At 38.9% G+C, this 19862-nt stretch overlaps 2 long non-coding RNA genes across 3 annotated transcripts in view; one reads left to right on the top strand and one right to left on the bottom strand.

The window, feature by feature from the left end:
* The window catches only part of LOC107976313 (uncharacterized), a 107260-nt gene that overhangs the window by 41721 nt on the left and 45677 nt on the right, over positions 1 to 19862 (bottom strand). Inside the window, exon 2 of one of the 2 annotated variants that reach the window (XR_010159564.1) lies at positions 15105 to 15237. This is a non-coding gene — a long non-coding RNA (uncharacterized LOC107976313). Of the gene's footprint in view, positions 1 to 8592; positions 8650 to 15104; positions 15238 to 19862 lie in introns of those variants that run through there. The other variant, XR_010159563.1, reaches the window with a different exon arrangement.
* LOC134810870 (uncharacterized) lies at positions 8336 to 15412 on the top strand. Its single transcript, XR_010159562.1, has 2 exons — positions 8336 to 8932; positions 15127 to 15412. It is a non-coding gene; the product is annotated as an uncharacterized LOC134810870 (long non-coding RNA).

Below are 19862 nucleotides of genomic sequence, written 5' to 3'. Positions count from 1 at the left end.
GCCTGAGCTGCGGGTACTGCTGCTTCTAGAACAGTGTAAAGCTTTGTCCATGAGCATCTGTATCAAAATCACCTGTGATTCTTTTAAAAAGTGAAGTTTCTGAGCCCTGTATCAGACCTACAAACCAGGGCAGTTTTCTTACTGTCAATGAAAAGCAGAGCTTTTAAAAGAATGTACTTGAACTGAATACATGAAAATGAAACCCAGTATGAAGTCACCCTGAGTCACTCTGGGGACTTGAAAGGCAGGTCTCCTGGGACAGAATGAGTGCCAAAGCCCAGGAGCGATGGGGAGAGGGGCATCCACCAGGCAAGCCGCTGCCCCTGGAATTCCGATTTAATAAGCAGACTAGGGCTTGTGCACACCAGAGGGTTGCATGACTTTTCAGAGGCGAATCACAGCACCCGCCCGGAAGAGCGAAGGAGCAAGAGAGGGTTAACGTGGCCTAGACTGGATAAAGATGACTGGGCATTGCAGTCACCTACAACCCAAGTGCTGACTAACAGCCAGGCTCTCTGTGTGGTCCTAACTTCAGCATCATTCTGGCAGGGAATTTGGGCAGCTTCAACCCAAAGAAAGTCCATGGAGAAGGCTTGGTCATCATCAGTTCCACTGGGTTCTTCTGGAATCCTGATTCTTGCCTTATTGGCTCATAATTCACATCCTTGAAAGAATTCCAGAATACCTGTGTCCACTTAATTTACTAAATCCCTAGTATTGGACTCTGAGAAGTTAGACGTCTAGAAATAATAGAGCTTTATTGGGATGTCCCACATAAGAACCACATTAAATAGCCCTGAGTTGGTGGATAAAAAAGCATAGAATCACAATATGTGAAATGTTTAAAATTAACTTATAGTTCATGTATATTTCATTCATTTTGGTATGCACTCAAAAAATATTTATCCAGCACCTCCAACAGGCCAGGTACATGAGGATCCATAGTGAATGAAGATAAACCTGGTTTCTGTCCTCAAGGAGTGATGTTCAGAGCGGGAGGCAAGGAGGAATCGAATGAGCATATGAGCTAATATAAAACTGCAATGCTGACATGAGTTAGGAAAGAAAGGTCCTGCCCTGGGAGAGTCAGGAATGGGGGCCTGCTCAGTCCAGGGAGGCCTGAGGAGGCTTTTGTGAGGAAATTGCACTTGAGCTGGGGGCAGGAGGCTGAGTAGGGGCTGACCAGACAAAGGGGCAGTAATAGCACTGTGGCAGAAAGAAGTTAGTGGAGCTAGAAGTTGGGGGGTGCCCAGGTGAGGTGAGGTGGGAAAAGGGTCTGAAGAGGCAGGACACCCAGACTAGGACAGGTTTGGAGCCGAAGGAAGGGGAAGGGGCTTGTCTTTTATTCCAAGAGCAGAGGAAGACACTGAAGGTGTCCATTGGAAAAGTTTGACCTGTGATGTGAGAACAGATGTGGAAGAAGTGGTTGGCAAAGCAGCAAATTACATAAATCAATTAGGACTTGCAACTTGCAACACTTCAGGCAAGAGAGAGTGGCCACTCAGACTATAGTGGTCAAGGGAGGCACGTGGTCCGTAGATTGCTTTGAAAGATCTATTCTCAACTTCTCAATGCAGAAATGAGGACAGGTGTCTACAGAAGTCAGCTGGCCTCCCCAAAGTCCAACATCTAGATGGGGGTACATGGGCTGGAACCCAGTCCCATGACCCCAGCACTGGAAGCAATGAAAAGTCAAGTAACATTAAAATAAATGTTCATGGCCAGGCACTGTGGCTTGCACCTGTAATCCCACCTACTCAGCAAGCTGAGATGGGAGGATTGCTTGAGGCCAGGAATTTGAGACTAGCCTGGGCAACATAGCAAGACCCTGGCTCTATAAAATAATTAATTAATGAAATGTTCTTCTTTGATGCATTGGTCTTTTGTAATGATATGGCCAAGTCAGCCAGAATTAGACACAAGTGGAACACAACAAAATGCGAGTAATGGTGTTCAAGTCACCTCGCCGATAAAGCCCCAGCAGGCACGTATCCTCACCAAAGCTTATCTGGTCTTTAATCTTTTTGTTGCCCAGGCTGGAGTGCAGTGGTGTGATCTCGGCTCACCACAACCTCTGCCTCCCGGGTTCAAGCAATTCTCCTGTCTCAGCCTCCCAAGTAGCTAGGATTACAGATGCCAGCCACCACGCCAAGCTAATTTTTGTATTTTTAGTCGAGATGGGGTTTCACCATATTGGTTAGGCTGTCTCAAATTCTTGACCTCAGGTGATCCACCCACCTTGGCCTCCCAAAGTGCTGGGATTACAGGCATGAGCCATCACGCCTGGCCTGGTCCTTAATCTTTATAACCACAAACCTATCATATGTGAACGTAGTACTTTGTATTTTAAAAAAATAATCTAATATGTATGATTTCATTTGGTACACGTGACCTGTGAGGGCACTGGTGTTTCTCACACCCCTACCTACCACTGGTAACTGAGAAACCTAAAACACAGAGAAGCAACCTGCCTGTGGTTGCAAAGCCAATCAGTAAGAGAACCTGGATTCCTGCTTCTGGGCTCCACATTTTCCTGCTAAAATGTGCTATTTCTAAGGTTTACCCTCAATGCTTTCCCACAACCATGATTCTACTCTTTCAAAATAATGCCAAAAATGTCAATAGACTACAAGAGAGTCACACAGATGTTGAGGATGATGCTGACAGTTATGCCTTAGCAGCATGCTTAGTGGACACAAATAGTGTCTGATTTAATTTTTACAATAAACCTGTGAGACAGGTGGCATCATTATGCCAGTTTCACAGATGAGAAAACCAAGGCTCAGAGACATTAAGTAACTCAAGCCCAGCCAGTTTATAAGTAGCAGAGAACAGATTCAAACCTGATCTGACTCCAAGACCTGACTTCAACCATCAACATCTATTTCCCCTTGTCTAGGGAGCCTGAGGATCTCAGCCACTTCCTATTTGGTCTATACAAGAGTCACACATGAAACAAGCTTGGTGAGCACAAGCAGTTTCATGAAATTTTTGTGATCTCTTTATTGCTTGTTCCTTCACACACCTAACAGACCTAAAATCATATTTATACAAACTATTTTGTCAAGGTACATGTCACATAAATAGACCATGAACACTCTTCTCCAAAAAAAATACGTCATTGAGAATTTTCTTTCCGTTTTTTGTTTTTGTTTTTTGAGACAGGGTCTCACTCTGTTGCCCAGGCTGGAGTGCAGTGGCACTATCTGGGCTCACTGCAGCCTTGACCTCCCAGGCTCAAGTGATCCTCCCACCTCAGCCCTGTAAGTAGCTGGGACTACAGGTGAGCTTCACCATGCCCAGATAATTTTTTTTGTATTTTTAGTAGAGACTAGTAGAGACATGGGTTTTGCCATGTTGCCCAGTCTGGTCTCACACTCCAGAGCTCCAGCAATCCACCAGCCTCGGCCTCCCACAGTGCTGGGATTAAAGGCATGAACCATAGCGCCTGGCAAGATATTTCTTTTTGAACTGCATCTTCTGTTACAGTAAGTGAAGTGTCTGGCTTGGACAAGTTTATGTGACATTACATAGGATGGATTATGAGGAGGAGCAATTTGGGGGTTCAGGGTACTGTTTGGTTACTTGAGATGGGATAATCGTGATGTCATGAATGTTTGTTCTGTACTGATGGCTTCACAAATAAGGCTGAATACTTTGCTAAAATTGCTGCAAAGATCAATCAATCATAAAACATCCATCCAATCCCAGGATCCTGACTGATTCCAGCTCAGATATTAACTAAATCTGGGAAGGACAGTGGAGAGCCAAAACTAAGTTAGGAAGAAATATAAATATGTCCAGAAACTAGGCAATCTCGTATGAGCAATGTCAGTGTATTCAAAAAAGTGACTAAAAGCAATAAATAAGTGACAAACCTTATCATCTAAACTATAGAAGTTTTGATAGTGAAAAAGAGTTCTATTAATAACTATCAGGACAACATAAACTGAGCTGTTCCAGAAAATAATTTGTAAGATCACTCTTGTTAGGTAGAGAGAGGGTGGGCTACAGAGAAATACACATCAAAATAAGTGTGTATAACTGAGAAACAGTTATGAATGAGGAAACAATGGTGTGACAGGAAAGTTAAGATGAGATGCTAGGACAGTCACAAGGTCACAGAAGTCCACAGGTGAAGAGAGTCAATTGAGCTGCTCAGAGACAGAGGAAGAATTGACTGGAAGCTAAAATGCTTAACCTTCAAGACACCTTCCAAGATTTTAGCAATTTGTTCACATGATTCTATATCTCATAAAGTAAGGAAAAGTGGTCGGGCATGGTGGTTCATGCCTGTAATCTCAGCACTTTGGGAAGTGGAGATGGGAGGATTGCTTGAGCCCAGGAGTTCAAGGCCAAGAGCTATGATTGTACCACTGCACTCCAGCCTGGGTGACAGACTGAGACTCTGTTTAAAAAAAAACAAAAAAAAGAAAGAAAGAGTAAGAAATGTCTGTATTCTTTTACTTAAAGATGCTCCACTAAGTTGTAGGAGCATAAGGCTCCACAACAGCTGTATGCATTCGGCTTGCAAAGCTGATTCTTCTACGTGGATGCCACTGGGCTCCTAGACTTCAATGCCAGTCTTAGACCACTAGAAACAAAAGGTTTTCAGAAATACCAACATTACTCCTTTAAATTCTTAAATTTTTCTCAGGCCACAATTATCAGAAGTGGGCTGAGCAGTCAGCGTTAGAGAACCCACACACGCTGCACCAAACTAGCCATGGAAATGTCACCGACTGAGTGGTCCATGGAAGAAGTTATGCCCTGAACTCAAAAGAGAGGGTTGGAGGAGCTCTAGACGAGTATGCCTAATGTCCCAATATCCAAGCGATTCTGCTGGTCTTCTCTGTGGATGAAGCCAGATACTATCCATCAGTTTTGAAAAGTCTCACTTAACTGTCTTAGGACAGGTATTCCCCAGTACCTAAGGGTCAGCTCAGGAGCTTCCTCCCAGTGGTGCTGAGCAAACTCTCCCTTTTACCCACACCCCTTGAACCACAAAGAGGCTCTGAAGACTGAAGAGCAGGAGAAGAGGAAGAAGAGTTGGAACTTTCTAGAAAAGGTCTTGGGATACTCCAGAATCAAATGCCAGCCTGTGCTGAAGCAAAAAAAAAAAAAAAAAAAAAAAAAAAGACCCGTAATCTGCCTCACTTTCTTAAACTGAGCCAGTGGAGGGAAAAGGGGAGATGACAATTTCTCCCTCAGAACAATGAACCTCTGAGAGCTGAGTGGGAGGAATTAGTGACAATAACATGATGTCTGTCAACTTTTGAAAAATTGGAATCAGGAAATCCAAAAGTAAAGTCGAAAGAAGACAAATTAGGTATATCAAGATTTGACACATTACTGAACACCTGCTAATGAAAAAAAAAAGTATTTCCTTTTAATTTTTTATTGTCTTTATGCATAATACTTTTAAAAATCACATAACATTTTCATAAAAGCATGAAGAGTATTTTTTAAAACTTTGCTTCTAACATGGAAAAGAATAAAATAGCCGTGTGAAGCTCATCCTCTAAAAGAGACAGTAGCTTGCTCTTGAGTCTTAGTTTTTTCGTTTTCTACAGCTTTCCTAAATAATTCAGATAGAGGAGCCTTAAAACATGCCAATTGTGAGAGCTGTTGCTGTTCTGCTGGAAGTTTTAAGAAATGATTGTAGTAAAGCCAGAGATGTAGCAGGGAAGCAAAAGTGCAGATGATTTTCCAATTTGAGTATCTTTCTCAAGGGATTGAAATGCAATTTGTCAGGATAATAGACTGAGTCATTTTCTGTGGTCAACAGATGTGACAAAGCCACATAGCCACATGGCTTCTTAAATGTGACTGGACATTTAATAATGCTAATGCCAGTGATCACTTAGAGATAATCAGTAATTGCTCCAGGAGCAGCCATGAAACCTACATACCCCAGAACACCTCATTCGAAGATCCTCACTGGCAGTGCACGTTCATATCCAAACCGGGGGCCTAGTTTGGAGCACTTGGGCCACATGGGAGGCAGTCTAGAGTTCAATAATCCTCGGTTTCAATTTCCTCTGCTTCTTACGAGTTTTATAACTTTGAGCCAGTTACATAACACCTCCAGTCCTCAATTTGGTGTGTTGTGTGGAACCAATGAGGTAAACACTTAGCATTCAACCCAGCACCATATAAGCCCTAGAATGCTAAGAAACTTCAAGGAAATGGCTTTCTGACTTAAGCAGAATGTATGAGAAGGTTTTCTTATCCAAGTTAAGTCTTTTACTCATCCTTCAAGTTATCCTGGCAAAGGAAATAACTCAGGTCAAATATCTCTGTGAACATGTAGAGTCTTGATAATTAATTGAGCAATTATCTTGGAAGCATCTACATTAATGAAGCATCGAAATGTTGGCAGCTAAACAACACATTTCTTGTGAACCATAGATATCCCAAGGTCTGAATTCTAATTGTAATTATCCAGATTCCTAGACTCCCTTTGTCTCTCTCATGCTTAATGTTGGGAACTCTACTCTGCATCTCATTCTCATATTCTTTCTTTCTAGGAAGGAAGAGGGAAAAGTGAGAAAAAAGAGGAAAAGTTCCCAAAGCAATCAACTTTATTCTTTGTGAATAGCTTTCTAAAATGTGCTAGAGCTACTATTCAATATCATGTTGATGATTTTGGCCAATGTAATAAGACAAGAGAAGCAATTAGTAGTCTAAGAATTAAAAAGAGGTATTTGCATGTGATAAAATTATACATCCGTAGTGTCCCCCTAAAAAATAAATCAGTGGAAAACCAGTATTAACAATAAGATAATTTATTATAGTAGTTTAAATGGATACTTTCAAAAATAGCTCTCACATGTAAAACAAAAATCAATTGAAAATTAATGGGAAATTATAATGGGAAAGATTCTATTTACATTTAGAAAAGAAAACATTGGGCATAACTTTAACACTAATATTAAGAAGTATATAAAGCCTATATGAGGAAAATCATAAAACACTCCTAAAAACTACAGAGCTTACTTAGTGGAAAATGGGAAGACATGTAGTATACCTTGGCAGAAAAACTCATTACCGTAAAGATGTAAATCATCCCTAAGTTGATTAACAAGCTTAATGCCATCTCAGTACAATATCAACAGTCTTTTATCTCTAAAGCTAGAGAAAGTGGTAACAAAGTTCATTTGGAAGAACAAACAAGCAATAATAACTACCAAAGCCCCAGGAAAGGAGCACAGTGGGTTGGTTGTGGGGGGAAACTTTTCCTACTGTGTATAAAATGACATTACAAATTATTGTTACTGTATGAATGATAAAGTCTATATAATTAAAAATAGCATAATATTGGTTCACATACAAACTAATGTGATAAAATAGAAAATCCAGAAATAGGCATGGTTGTATGTGGAAATTTAATACATGTAAAAAAGCAGAATTTCAAATCAATGGGGAAAGGATGGCCTTCTTGACAAATAATATTGGGATAACTCAATAGCAATGTGAAAAGTGATAATATAGGATATATTTCTTTTAATAGACACCAGGGAAATTCAAAATAGTTTAGAGATTGAAATGTAAAAAATAAAACCACACAAATATGAAAAGAAAACAGAGATGAATTTCTTAATTACCTGAAAACGCATAAGTATTCCTAATCATGATTCAAAACACAGAGGCAACAAGGAGAAATAGTGATAAATTTAGCTCTGTGAAATTAAAACACATTTACAGTAGCAAAGTATAAAACAAATGACAATCTAGAGAAGTATATTTGCCACATGTAACAAACACAAAGAGCTAACTAATATCCTTAATTTACAAAGGCTTCTAAAAGTGGAGAAAAGACCAACAACCTGATAGAAAAAAATGGGCGAGAGGTAACAATAAAAAATTATTTTAAAAAGAAACACAAATGACACTTAAACATATAACAAGATGCTCAATCTTGCTCATAAAAAGTAAATGTAAAGTAAAATTTACTCTTCTAACAAACTGGCAAAAATCCAAATATTCTACCAGTAGCTACAACATGTACAAGGAGAAATAAACAGGTACAAAAATCCATAGAAATTTTTTCCTGTTCTTTACATGCCAGATGGAGTTGCCTGCTCTCACTTAACCAGAAGGATAAGAAGGCTGTAAAACCCAAGATAGTAAAAAAGTTTGGCTCAGCGATAATGTTGCATCATGTCCAAGACTAATTCTTTTTTTAAATGTTCAGTTTAAGTAGTAATAAAGTCAGTGGAGATGAAGTTTGGCTTTTATTTAGTCAACCAACATTGATTATCTACCATATGCCAGACCCCATCTCCTTTCCCTGTTAAAATCAATATCTTTGCAGAAACACTAATGTTATCAGCATGTCCTGGATATGCAAAGAGAAGAGGCAACTGGAGAGAACTACCCACAAGAGAAGGAGGAGAAAAGGTGCAGGAATGGACAGAAACTGGCCAATCATGAGGCTGAATAAGTGGCCCTAAGTCCTACCCTGCTGAAATATTCCTGAAAATGGTTTGAAGACTAGAAAAACCTCTTATCAAAATTCTTCAGTGGTTGTTTCTTTCCCTTGTCCTCAAAACTGAGATTATTACAGTATCTTTCTTGTTTATTCAGTACCTACACCTGGGATTTCCAGGCTCCTTACAATGGCATCCATCTCTGCTGATAACCACCGTGCTTGGAACTCTAGCAAGACTGTGGTAACCCTGGGCAACATAGTAAACAGAGGGCAAAATAGTAGCCCTCTGTTTGAAGCAGAAGCTATTTCACACTAGATGTTGCCTATGTTCCAGTGGCACATAAAATCCCACATTAAACAAGACATCATTTTGTTGTACATCTTTCATCATTACAGTTGGGTAAGGAGGTTGGGGAGATTTTGTCTCTCACCACCTCTCAGGAAGTTGGATGTCAACATATGAACCCCTCCCCTCTGTTACCAAGGGCGAGAGATATTGTAAGTATTCTGAAATGAGACACAGTTTGAAAAAAAAAAAGGAAATGTTTTCTACCAAAAAACCCTACCTCAACTGGACAGATTTGGAATGCAAGGGAAGTTTCCTGAAATATGCACTTCTCTAATTCAATCTGGTACACTTGAATCAGATTTGCAGGATAATTGGCTCTTTTGGACATTTAAAAGCAAAATAGCCAGGTTTGCTAATGGAAGATCAGGTGTTGGGTCTTTCAAAATATTATTCACAGTCATTAAAACAGTTCCAGTAAAAACACTCCAGGACGATGTCGTGCCTGTTAGGCAGTGCTGTGAGATTAAACTGACAGGCATAGATAGCATCACAGGCATCTGCCGGCTGCCAGAACCAGGAGGGGAAGCTCCCAAGGCCTCCATAGGGTTTTCCAGAACTCTTGTCCAGGGCCCCATCCTTTGGCCAAGAAAAACAAAGAAGTAGGGCTTTTATGTGAACTGAAGGAGAACTTGAAAAGAAAATGCCCTAAAATATGGAATACCCTGATGGTTCCAAGTTAGATATGTTTATAACTTTAGAATTTCTTCTTCTTTTAAGTATAGAGTCTTTCAATGATGTGATCCCCTTGGGGCGTTAGGTGTACTTGAACTCACCCTAACAATAAAATGAAAGAACAGCTTAGCTGGAAGTCACCACTCTCAGCAGCCAAGCATAAAGGTTTTATTTTCTCCCTTGATCATTACCCAAGTTTGCTTTTGATAGATCCCACTCACCAGGGTTTGCCATATTGGCCTATTACAAGGGATGTTTATTTTCTTCCAAATGCTATCATATGCCTTAACTCCACAGTGGCAGCAAGAAAGAAATGTGTGATTGGAAACTGTAGGCACATTGCAGACGTGGATGGATGATTGCCACAGAACAAAAGGAGGCGGGAAGCCAGAGCGGCGTCGCTTTTCCACTGGGGGTAGAAACCCAGACAGTCCTGTGGCGAGATAAGCCCAAACAAACCTTTCTTTCAAAACACATTTTATTTTTTTAAAGATCCATTGTAAGAGCTATTCATATCATATTTTTAAAAATTTTCCTGATTTCCTCATGAGACTCATTCTCAACCATCAGAAATTCATTTTCAGGGGTTTTGTGCTGCAAGATGCAAGACACAGTTACATTAAAAATGTTGTCACACTCAAGGGAAAATGCAGCAAAGTAGTTCACAAAGCCACACAGCACCATCCACCGTATAATTTTTCCATTCTCTATTACTTCCACTGATGAAGTACACTTCCTTCCTCCTTAACCACCCAGAACAGGATTATGTGTGAGACACGCTTCTTTTGTGACCCATAATCAGACTTCTGAAAATCTTTGCAATCATCTTGCCTGCAAGGAGCTAGGTTAGTTTTCGTAAAAGTTGCATGATGCTTTTTTAGTTGATTTAACATTTTTTTGGAAGTACCTATGATTTTTTTTTAAGAGACAGAGTATCAATCTGTTGCCCAGGCTGGAATGCAGTGGCACAATTTTGGCTCACTGCAGCCTCAACCTCCTGGGATCAAGCCACCCTCCTGCTTCAGCCACCTGAGTAGCTGGGACCATAGGCACATGTCACCATGCCTGGAAAATTTAAAAAAAAAAATTCATGGAAATAGGGTCTCACTATGTTGTGTATGCTGGTCTTGAACTCTTGGCCTCAAGTAATCCTCCTGCCTCAGCCTCCCAGAGTGCTGAGTTTACAAGTGTGAGCCACAATGCCAGGCTGTATCTATGATTTTTACTCCCTGTTCTTATGTACCTATCATTATAGGTTTAATTATAGAATACTTTAATGATGCTATGCAGAATTTGAGATTGTACTATTTGGGTTTGAAGAGGAAGAGAGTGCAAATGCATACAGTTTAACAATTCTGTAAAGATGTGCCTGCATGTGGATTTTGTTGTTGAAACAGGGAATAGAAAGGTACAAACTGGGTGGAAATTCCACCACATCCAGAAATGCAACAAGCAGCTTAAGATGAAAGAAAATTCCAAATGGCTTTGGGCATTTTTCTGGCTTTATCTCCAGTTTGATTTTTAGTGATCTGCTCATAGGTCTTAGTCATAGATATTACATATATTCCTTTGTATAGATATTTTAGTACATTTCCTTGTAGAGGTGTTTTGTGATTTAAAAAAAGGTTAGTGCTTTATCTTTTCATTAAAAGATACACAGTACAAAGGAAAATTGGCACTGACTGCAGACATGTTGATTGGAAACATGGTCAGGCTATTATTTCAAAGACGAAGGTAAAATCTAAGTAGATGTTTTATAGACTGTCACTTGCCAGGACATGTTACAGCTCCTCAGAAAAAAACACATGAAACTGAAATCACAATTCTTTGTTTGTTCAAAAAAGATAGAAAATATATCAAAGTACATTTTTTACTGTGTTATTTCCTAAACACAGGAAGTAGAATTATTCTGGCACAGAAAATATAATCCTCAATATATTTATTTGCAGGTTAAAATTCTTGCTAACTGCTTATAACAGCACACATATCATTTAGGTTCTTCAAAAAGTTCATGGAAATGCATATTATGAAAAAACTATGCATAGATTTCAAAACTTGTTTACACTGAAATAAACTTGTGCTAACTTGTTATACATATATGAATAGGATCTAGTTTGCGTTATTAAGAAGAATAAGATCTCAGTTTGAAAAGCATCCCTATCAGAGCAACATGAATTCTGCTGAACTTGAAGGAAGAACAAACATCAAATTTATCGTGAAGCTTGGGTGGAAGAATGGTGAAGTCACTGATGCTTTACAAAAAGTTTATGGGGACAATGCCACAAATAAATCAGCAGTATACAAATAGATAACTCGTTTTAAGAAGGGACAAGATGATGTTGAAAATGAAGCCCACAACAGCAGACCATTCATATCGATTTGAAAGAAAAAATTCATCTTGTTTATATCCAAACTGAAGAGGACAGATGATTAGCAAATGAAACAATAGCCAACACCATAGATATCTCAAGTGATTCATCTTACACAATTGTGACTGAAAATTAAAGTTGAACAAACGTTCCACTCTATGGGTGCAAAAACATTGCATGACAGATCAGCTGCAGACAAGAGCAGAGCTTTCAATGGAAATTTTAAACAAGTGGGATCAAGATCCTGAAACATTTCTTTGAACAACTGTCACAGGAGATGAAACATGGCTCTACTATGTTTGAAGTATGATCCTGAAGACAAAACACAATCCAAGCAATGGCTACCAAGAAGGAGCAGTGGTCCAGTCAAAGCAAAAGTGGATCGGTCAAGAGCAAACGTCATAGCAACAGTTTTTTGGGGGATGCTCAAGGCATTTTCCTTGTTGACATTCTGGAAGGCCAAAGAATGATAACATCTGCTAATTATGAAAGTGTTTTGAGAAAGTTAGCCAATGCTTTAGCAGACATATTCCCAGAAAAGCTTCAACAGAGAATCCTTCTCTACCTCGACATACTCCTGCCCATTCCTCTCATCAAACAAGGGCAATTTTATGAGGATTTCAATGGGAAATGATTAGGCATCGGCCTTACAGTCCTGATTGGCACTTTCTGACTTCTTTTTGTTTCCTAATCTTAAAAATATCTTTAAAGAGCACTTATTTTTTTTCAGTTAATAATGTAAAAAAGACTACATTGACATGGTTAAATTCCCAGGTCCATCAGTTTTTTAGGAATGGACTAAAATGGCTGATACCATCACTTATATAAGTGTCTTAAACTACATAGAGCTTATGTTGAGAAATCAAGTTTATATTTTTTATTTCTTTCTTTTTTTTTTTTTTTTGAGACAGAGTTTCACTCTTGTTGCCAAGGCTGGAGTACAATGGCATGATCTTGGCTCACTGCAACCTCCACCTCCTGGGTTCAAGTGATTCTCCTGCCTCAGCCTCCTAAGTAGCTGGGATTACAGGCATGTGCCACCACGCCCAGCTAATTTTGTATTTTTTAGTAGAGACAGAGTTTCTCCATGTTGGTTAGGCTGGTCTTGAACTCCTGGCCTCAGATGATCCTCCTGCCTCGGCCTCCCAAACTGCTGGAATTACAGGCATGAGTCACCATGCCTGGCCTCTATCTTTTAATTCCATTTTCCAAGAACCTTTTGAAGTCCTCTTCTATATTACAGACAAATAGTCAATGGATATTTGTTCAGTTATGTTAACCTGAATTAATTGTATCTCCAAGAAAAAGTGTTTGGGTGGAACCAGTAATGTTTTAGAAAATACCACATTGCTTTCTAAAGCACAAAAGCAAAGAAGTGCAAAGCCTGCCTTCTACAAAGTTTTTTTTAATAATATATATTTTTCAGTCAATGACAGAGAACCAATTACTAGAAATAAATAAACTGGGACTTTTAGAAATGCGAGAATATGAGGAATATGTACCACTCAGTCAATTGTCTTCCTGTGTGGCGGCTTGCCAGACAATCACTGGAGACATCTGGAGGCAGAGAACAAACACTTCTGCCCACTTCTCTGCTCAAACTTGAGTCATCTGCTGTTTGTACTTAGAGAGGTAAAGAGCAAAACTATCTCAAGGCAGACACTAGCTTCAGGCATTTATCTGTCCAAAGCTGAGAACCCACTGTTTCTTCTCCACCAGTGCCTCACTCCCCACTTTGGGAGGCTAAATATTGTATATGTTTTCTTTTCCATTCATCCTCTTCACCTTGTTTCACCTGCTTGGCCTCAATCTTTCCCATGGGAAATGAATGAATGAATGAATGAATGAAAAATATAATTGAAGATCAACATCTTATTTCTAGCCTCTCTTATCTCAACCTATAGAATAGAGTGTAGAGATAGACAGCAGGGGATGGAACAGATGTGCCTTACTTTTTTCTCTTGCCTTGCAGTTGAGAATTGGGTTGTCAAGTTGAAGAAAAAGAAATTGTGTCTCCTTTCTGATTAATGGTTCAGTGTTCTTCCATACTGCTTTCCCAAAAAGATGGGTAGAGAACAACCCTCCAAATAGGTCTTCTTCCTAACAGTACACTCTGAACCAAAATATAGACTACTAAGAAATAAATTTGTATTATTATAAATCTTAGTTAAGAGATTGAAATAGATTTATTTAGTTTCCAATACAGAATATAAGGACCAATAGCTACAAAACAATTCAGGTAAATATAATTAAGGAAAAGATTTTGAGTGAGAAGTAGGAAGGTCCTTAGCTTTTAGGACAGAATACCATCAATCTGTCCTCCTGCTAATGATGACAGCCAAAAATGCTGTCTATTCTTTATTGATGGCAATAGTACCGATTTCAGTGTCCTGGTTATTTTGACCTTATTAAAACCCAAATGACTTCAGAGAAACGATACTGAAGACTTACTATCCAGGTTGGGATCTAACACAACTATTCCATGTGAGACCTTGGTTTTCTCAATCTCAGTAATTTTCAGAAATCAGCATAGTCATTTTTCTTTTTTCCATCCACACCCCCCATCCCTTGTTTATGGATGGCAGAGGCCCAGATGGCAGTACCCCAAAAATACCAACCTGTCTCCATACTGAAGAATTATCTGGGGATAAACAGGGAGCAAAATGCCGAATAAATTAATTCCTGTGTTAATGTCTCCATCCTGTATGGGTAGCAATAAAGAACAATCCACCAGACAAACCATTGGAATAGAATTAAAAGAGCAATAAAGGCAAGTGGAAGAACAAAATTAGGAAACCAAGTCCAAGATATGCTGATGGATGGTAGTCTCAGCTTATAGGAAGGAGTTAGTCAGAGATATCTTGTGCATAGAGCCGAGTCAACCCTGGCTAGTGAGATGGTGGTTATGAGGGGAGCAGTGGCAGATGTGTGGTCTAGATGGGAAAATATGATAGGAGAGATGCTCAGGCAGGGAAGGTGAGAGAAGGAGCTGATTAAGGGCTGGAGACTTGAATGAAGGAGTTAATGAAAGAGTAAGGTACTTGTGAGCAAGAAAGATACACTAAAAAAGAGATAGGAAACCTGGGCCTACCTGTGGAAATTTGTTTAAAGCTGACCATCCTTTAGGCTTGCCATACAATTGCTGTATGACTGACATAGTTCCTCATATTTGAGACAAAGTTTACTTTAATTCTCATGCAAAAGTACATTTTATTGGCTAATTAGGTTTCTACCTGCAGAGACACACATACAAAAAAAAACCGTAGTAGCAACATCTTACTGGGTTTTCTTAAATCCAACAGGTGGCTTCTTCTTGGATCTCTGAATGGTGGTGAGATCAATCTCTGGGCCAGCCAAGTATGGAACTCAATCCAAAACAACGGACTTCTTTTGTTTCATGTCAGTTCAGCTTCCTACAAACAAAATTAAAGCAGCATTGGGTTAGTAATTGGAAATGCATATCAAAGAGAAGAAGCTTAACTCAAAACAGATTTTCCTAACCATCTTCAATGTACATGTGTAGGAGGAATGCATTCTTTATTTGTAGCAGTGCAAATGTCAGTGATTACAAACATGTGTGTGACTGTTTGCCAGCAATTTGTTCTTGCCCTTGGATGATCAGACCCTTACGGAATCTAGGCAGAATGTGGAACTTCCATTGGCTTCCATTGGCTTTGGTGTGAAATATAGAGATATGAGTAGTGGTGACAAGAGGGGACACGGGAAAGGCCCGTGGGAATAGGCCTTTGAGGGGAAGCACACTGATCTCTTGTTCTGCAGTGCATGCTTGGGATGGTATACGCATGCCTTCTCTCACTAAGACTAGGACTGCTTAAAGAATGCGAATATAAGTATCCATATTTGGGTGAAAAATACATTTTCAAGGGCTGGTAAAATGACATGGAGGAAGGGAGGATCCAGGGAGCCTTCTGAAGAGTATTGTCAGGATGTCTCTTCTCTGTCAGCCACCTGGATATGTTTCACATTTTGTTTCCCAAACAAGGACTAGATTGGATCCCAGAAGGGAATGGTTTCCTTAGTATATATTCCGAATTCCTTTGTAAGGGAAAAATCCACTTCATCTGGTCTAAGAATACATAAGAACAAATGAAAATGTTGTGGCTGGAGATGTTCCTGAGTTAATATCAGGATGTTTGCCTGCTGGTTTCTGTTTTACCAAACAAAACATAGCTGCCAATTCATCCATCTGTAAAAGTGCTCCTTGTGGACCCCCTCAAGAGAAGTACTGGTTATTTTATTTGCAGAAAACGTTTTTTTGGGAGTTGTTTACTTTCTGTGACTGAAGTGGGGAACATGAGGGTCCCTTTACCGAGCCCTCATATTCCATGTGTACTCTGTATTTTATTGAGGCTGTTTCCCAGTCAGAACAGCGTCTCTCTTTGTTTGTCATTCCAAATCTTTCAGTGTCTTTAGGGCTCTGAGGGCCCTGGAGAGCCTCACCCAACCTCTCATCCTTCCATGGCTGTCCCCACCTCTGTGCACTTATGAGTCAATGTTGCCGCACTTCATTACATGCTGTTCATATTACAGCATTATAAGATTTTTTCTTTTAAAAGCCTATCTTCTTCAATCAGGTAGTAAGACCATTGTGGGTTGAGGCGTGTTTCATACTTCCCACATAATCACTCCAGACTTAAAACAGAACCGGAAATACATGAAATAAAAAATTATTTGTCTGTTCTCAAATAAAAATTATTCTTCTGTTCTCTACAAATCTCCAAGTGCATAATGCAGCAAATATGCAGGTTATTCTGATATTCTATACTATTATTTGATGAAAAAGAAGATTTTTAAATATGCAGTAATAGGGAAAATCCTGTGGTCATTTAATGATTCTGGTAAGTCAAGGAGAAAAGGTATAATTAATGAGTAAAACCAAAGTGCACAAACTATGTAACCAGGAAGAGAAATTGAAAATTGAATAACAGAGACTTAGATGGTGGGGGATGCAATTGTCTGGGAGGGGAATTTTTAAAGGAACTTCTTTGGATTTTATAAAAGTTATAAGCTTCAAGAAGGAGGATCCATCTCCCATTTTTTTTTTTGAAAACAATTCAGCACTTGATTTAAAACATTTGAAGGATAACTAAATAAATGTAAAAAAAAAAGAGACTAAATTCTAAATTGTAAGGGCGGGTTTAATCAGAAAACACAGTCTTCAAGAAGAGAATTTCTTATGGCTGCATAGTATTCCATGGTGTATATGTGCCACATTTTCTTAATCCAGTCTATCATTGTTGGACATTTGGGTTGGTTCCAAGTCTTTGCTATTGTGAATAGTGCCGCAATAAACGTACGTGTGCATGTGTCTTTATAGCAGCATGATTTATAGTCCTTTGGGTATATACCCAGTAATGGGATGGCTGGGTCAAATGGTATTTCTAGTTCTAGATGAGTTTATGTCCTTTGTAGGGACATGGATGAAATTGGAAATCATCATTCTCAGTAAACTATCACAAGAACGAAAAACCAAACACCGCATATTCTCACTCATAGGTGGGAACTGAACAATGAGAACACATGGACACAGGAAGGGGAACATCACACTCTGGGGACTGTTGTGGGGTGGGGGGAGGGGGGAGGGATAGCATTAGGAGATATACCTAATGCTAAATGACTAGTTAATGGGTGCAGCACACCAGCATGGCACATGTATACCTATATAACTAACCTGCACATTGTGCACATGTACCCTAAAACTTAAAGTATAATAATAATAAAAAATAAATAAATAAATAAATAAATAAATGCTTTGACATTTCATCATTAAAAGGGTTTAATCGTTATAAGTTTCAGGGACAAATCTTTTTCAGCTTAAGTAGATTTATTTTTATTTCTAGGTTATGCAGAGGAGAAATGATTATTTTATTAAAATGTATAAACAGAATTATTAATACATTTATAGAACACATATTAATATACACACATTCTTTCAAGTGATTCAATTTAAATAATTTCATTAGTAAATTTTATAATGTTGAACTATCCCTGCACTTAAAAAAATAAACCCTACTTGATCATGAAAAAAAAAAAAAAGAGAATTTTTGGCAATGTGGTGGATCACCTATTATAAGGAGGGCCTCTACCTGCTACAAACATAAAATACTGGATGACATATGTATAAAAAGTATTTCCAAATATATCTTGAAGCTTAAAATACAGAGAAATGTCCAGTTGTCAAGTATTAAGAATGAAAGAAAAGAAAAGTCTGTACAATAGAGGGAAGCTAATCCTACCAGGGCAGTGGGGGTGGGGACTTTAGGGTCAGATATGAGGATTCTGACACTCACGCAGAGAGAGGGAATGTTGCTACAAGCCTGCACTAAGGAGAAGGAGCTCTATGCCTTCGCAGACACACACACACACACACACACACACACACACACACACACACACACACATATACACAGAGGCTGCCCACCACTAGCCTTGGGAAGCAGCAAGAAATGTTGTTATGTATCCAGGCCTTGATGTTGAGACAAAGGCATCTGTAGATCTGCACCAAGTGCAGTTTTGAAATTACACTATCTTCCTTACCTGAAAGCCTCAAGCCAATAAATGAATATAATCGTTGTTCCGGGAACACTGACACCTCCCCTCCGGCCTGTTTATCAATTTGGGTTAGGCAAAGATGACTTAGGAAACAAAAAAGCACAAAACATAGAAGAAAAAAACTGCTAAATTAGACTTCTTAAAAATAAAAAAGTATGCTCTTGAAAAATACTGTAAAGAAAATGAAAAGAGAAGTTACAGAAGGGGAGAAAATATTTGCAAAACATATACCTAGTAAAGGACATGCATTTAAATTATAAAGAACTCAATTTAATAATAAAAAGGCACAAAACTCAATTTTTAAATTGACAAGAGATTTAAACAGACACTTTACCAAAGAACTCTTTTAAAATTTAAAACTAACAGTACGACGTGCTGGCAAGAATGCACAGCAGCTAGAACTCTCATACACTGCTGATAAGAATGGAATGGTACAATGACTGGAAAGCTATTTGTTTCTTATCGTACCCATAAGCAATCCCACACCTAAGATGTTACCATAACAGCCCTGCAACTCTACTCCCAGGTGTTTACCCAAGAGATATAAAAACACCCATAGGTAAATGTTTGTGGCAACTTTATTCAAAATTGCCAACAACAGAAACAACTAAAATGTCCACCACTAGTATGGATCAACAAACCGTGATACACTCAGGCTATGGAACACTACTCAGCAATAAAAAGAATGAACTACAGATGCATGCCACAATCTGCGTGAATCTCAAAAGCATTACACTGAGTGAAAGAAGCCAAATAACAGCTATATCCTCTACGATTTCATTTATATGACCTTCTAGAACAGGTAAAACTATAGGGACAGAAATCAGATCAGTGGTTTCCAGGGACTGGATGTGGGGGAAGGGGATTAAATACAAAGGTGCATTAGCGAAATTATCTGAGTATAGGAATATTCGACATCTTTTTAGCACTCACATGAGCGCATACATTTGTCAAAACTCATCGAACAGAGCACCTAAAGAGAACACTTTACTATGTATAAATTATTCCTCGATGAACCCGAGATCATGTTAAATGAGTATATGTTACATTTCTGACTTCGCAAATACTCTATGGAATTAGAGGCTCAACACACATAAATCGAAGTTCCAGAAGTAAAGAACAAGGTGGGTGGGAAGTGGCAGTATTCAAATGTATAATAACTGAAATTTTTACAAAATTAAAGAAATATATTTCTTCATATTAAAGAAGCACCTTAAGTCCTGAGCAACCAAATAAAACAAACTGCAGAATACCAAGTTACAGAAAAGTCCAATCGCCACTAGAGAAAAAAGATTCACAGTAATGATAATTTTCTCAATGGATACAGGATATCTGAGTCTCCTGTTTCTTGCTTTGTTTTGTTTTGTTTTGTTTTGTTTTGTTTGAGATGGAGTCTCGCTCTGTCGCCAGGCTGGAGTGCAGTGGCACGATCTCAGCTCACTGCAACCTCCTCCAACTCCCTGGT

Source organism: Pan troglodytes, chromosome 7 (assembly GCF_028858775.2).
Source record: "Pan troglodytes isolate AG18354 chromosome 7, NHGRI_mPanTro3-v2.0_pri, whole genome shotgun sequence".
In the NCBI taxonomy this organism is placed as follows: domain Eukaryota; kingdom Metazoa; phylum Chordata; class Mammalia; order Primates; family Hominidae; genus Pan; species Pan troglodytes.
This window is presented reverse-complemented; position numbering and strand designations above follow the sequence as displayed.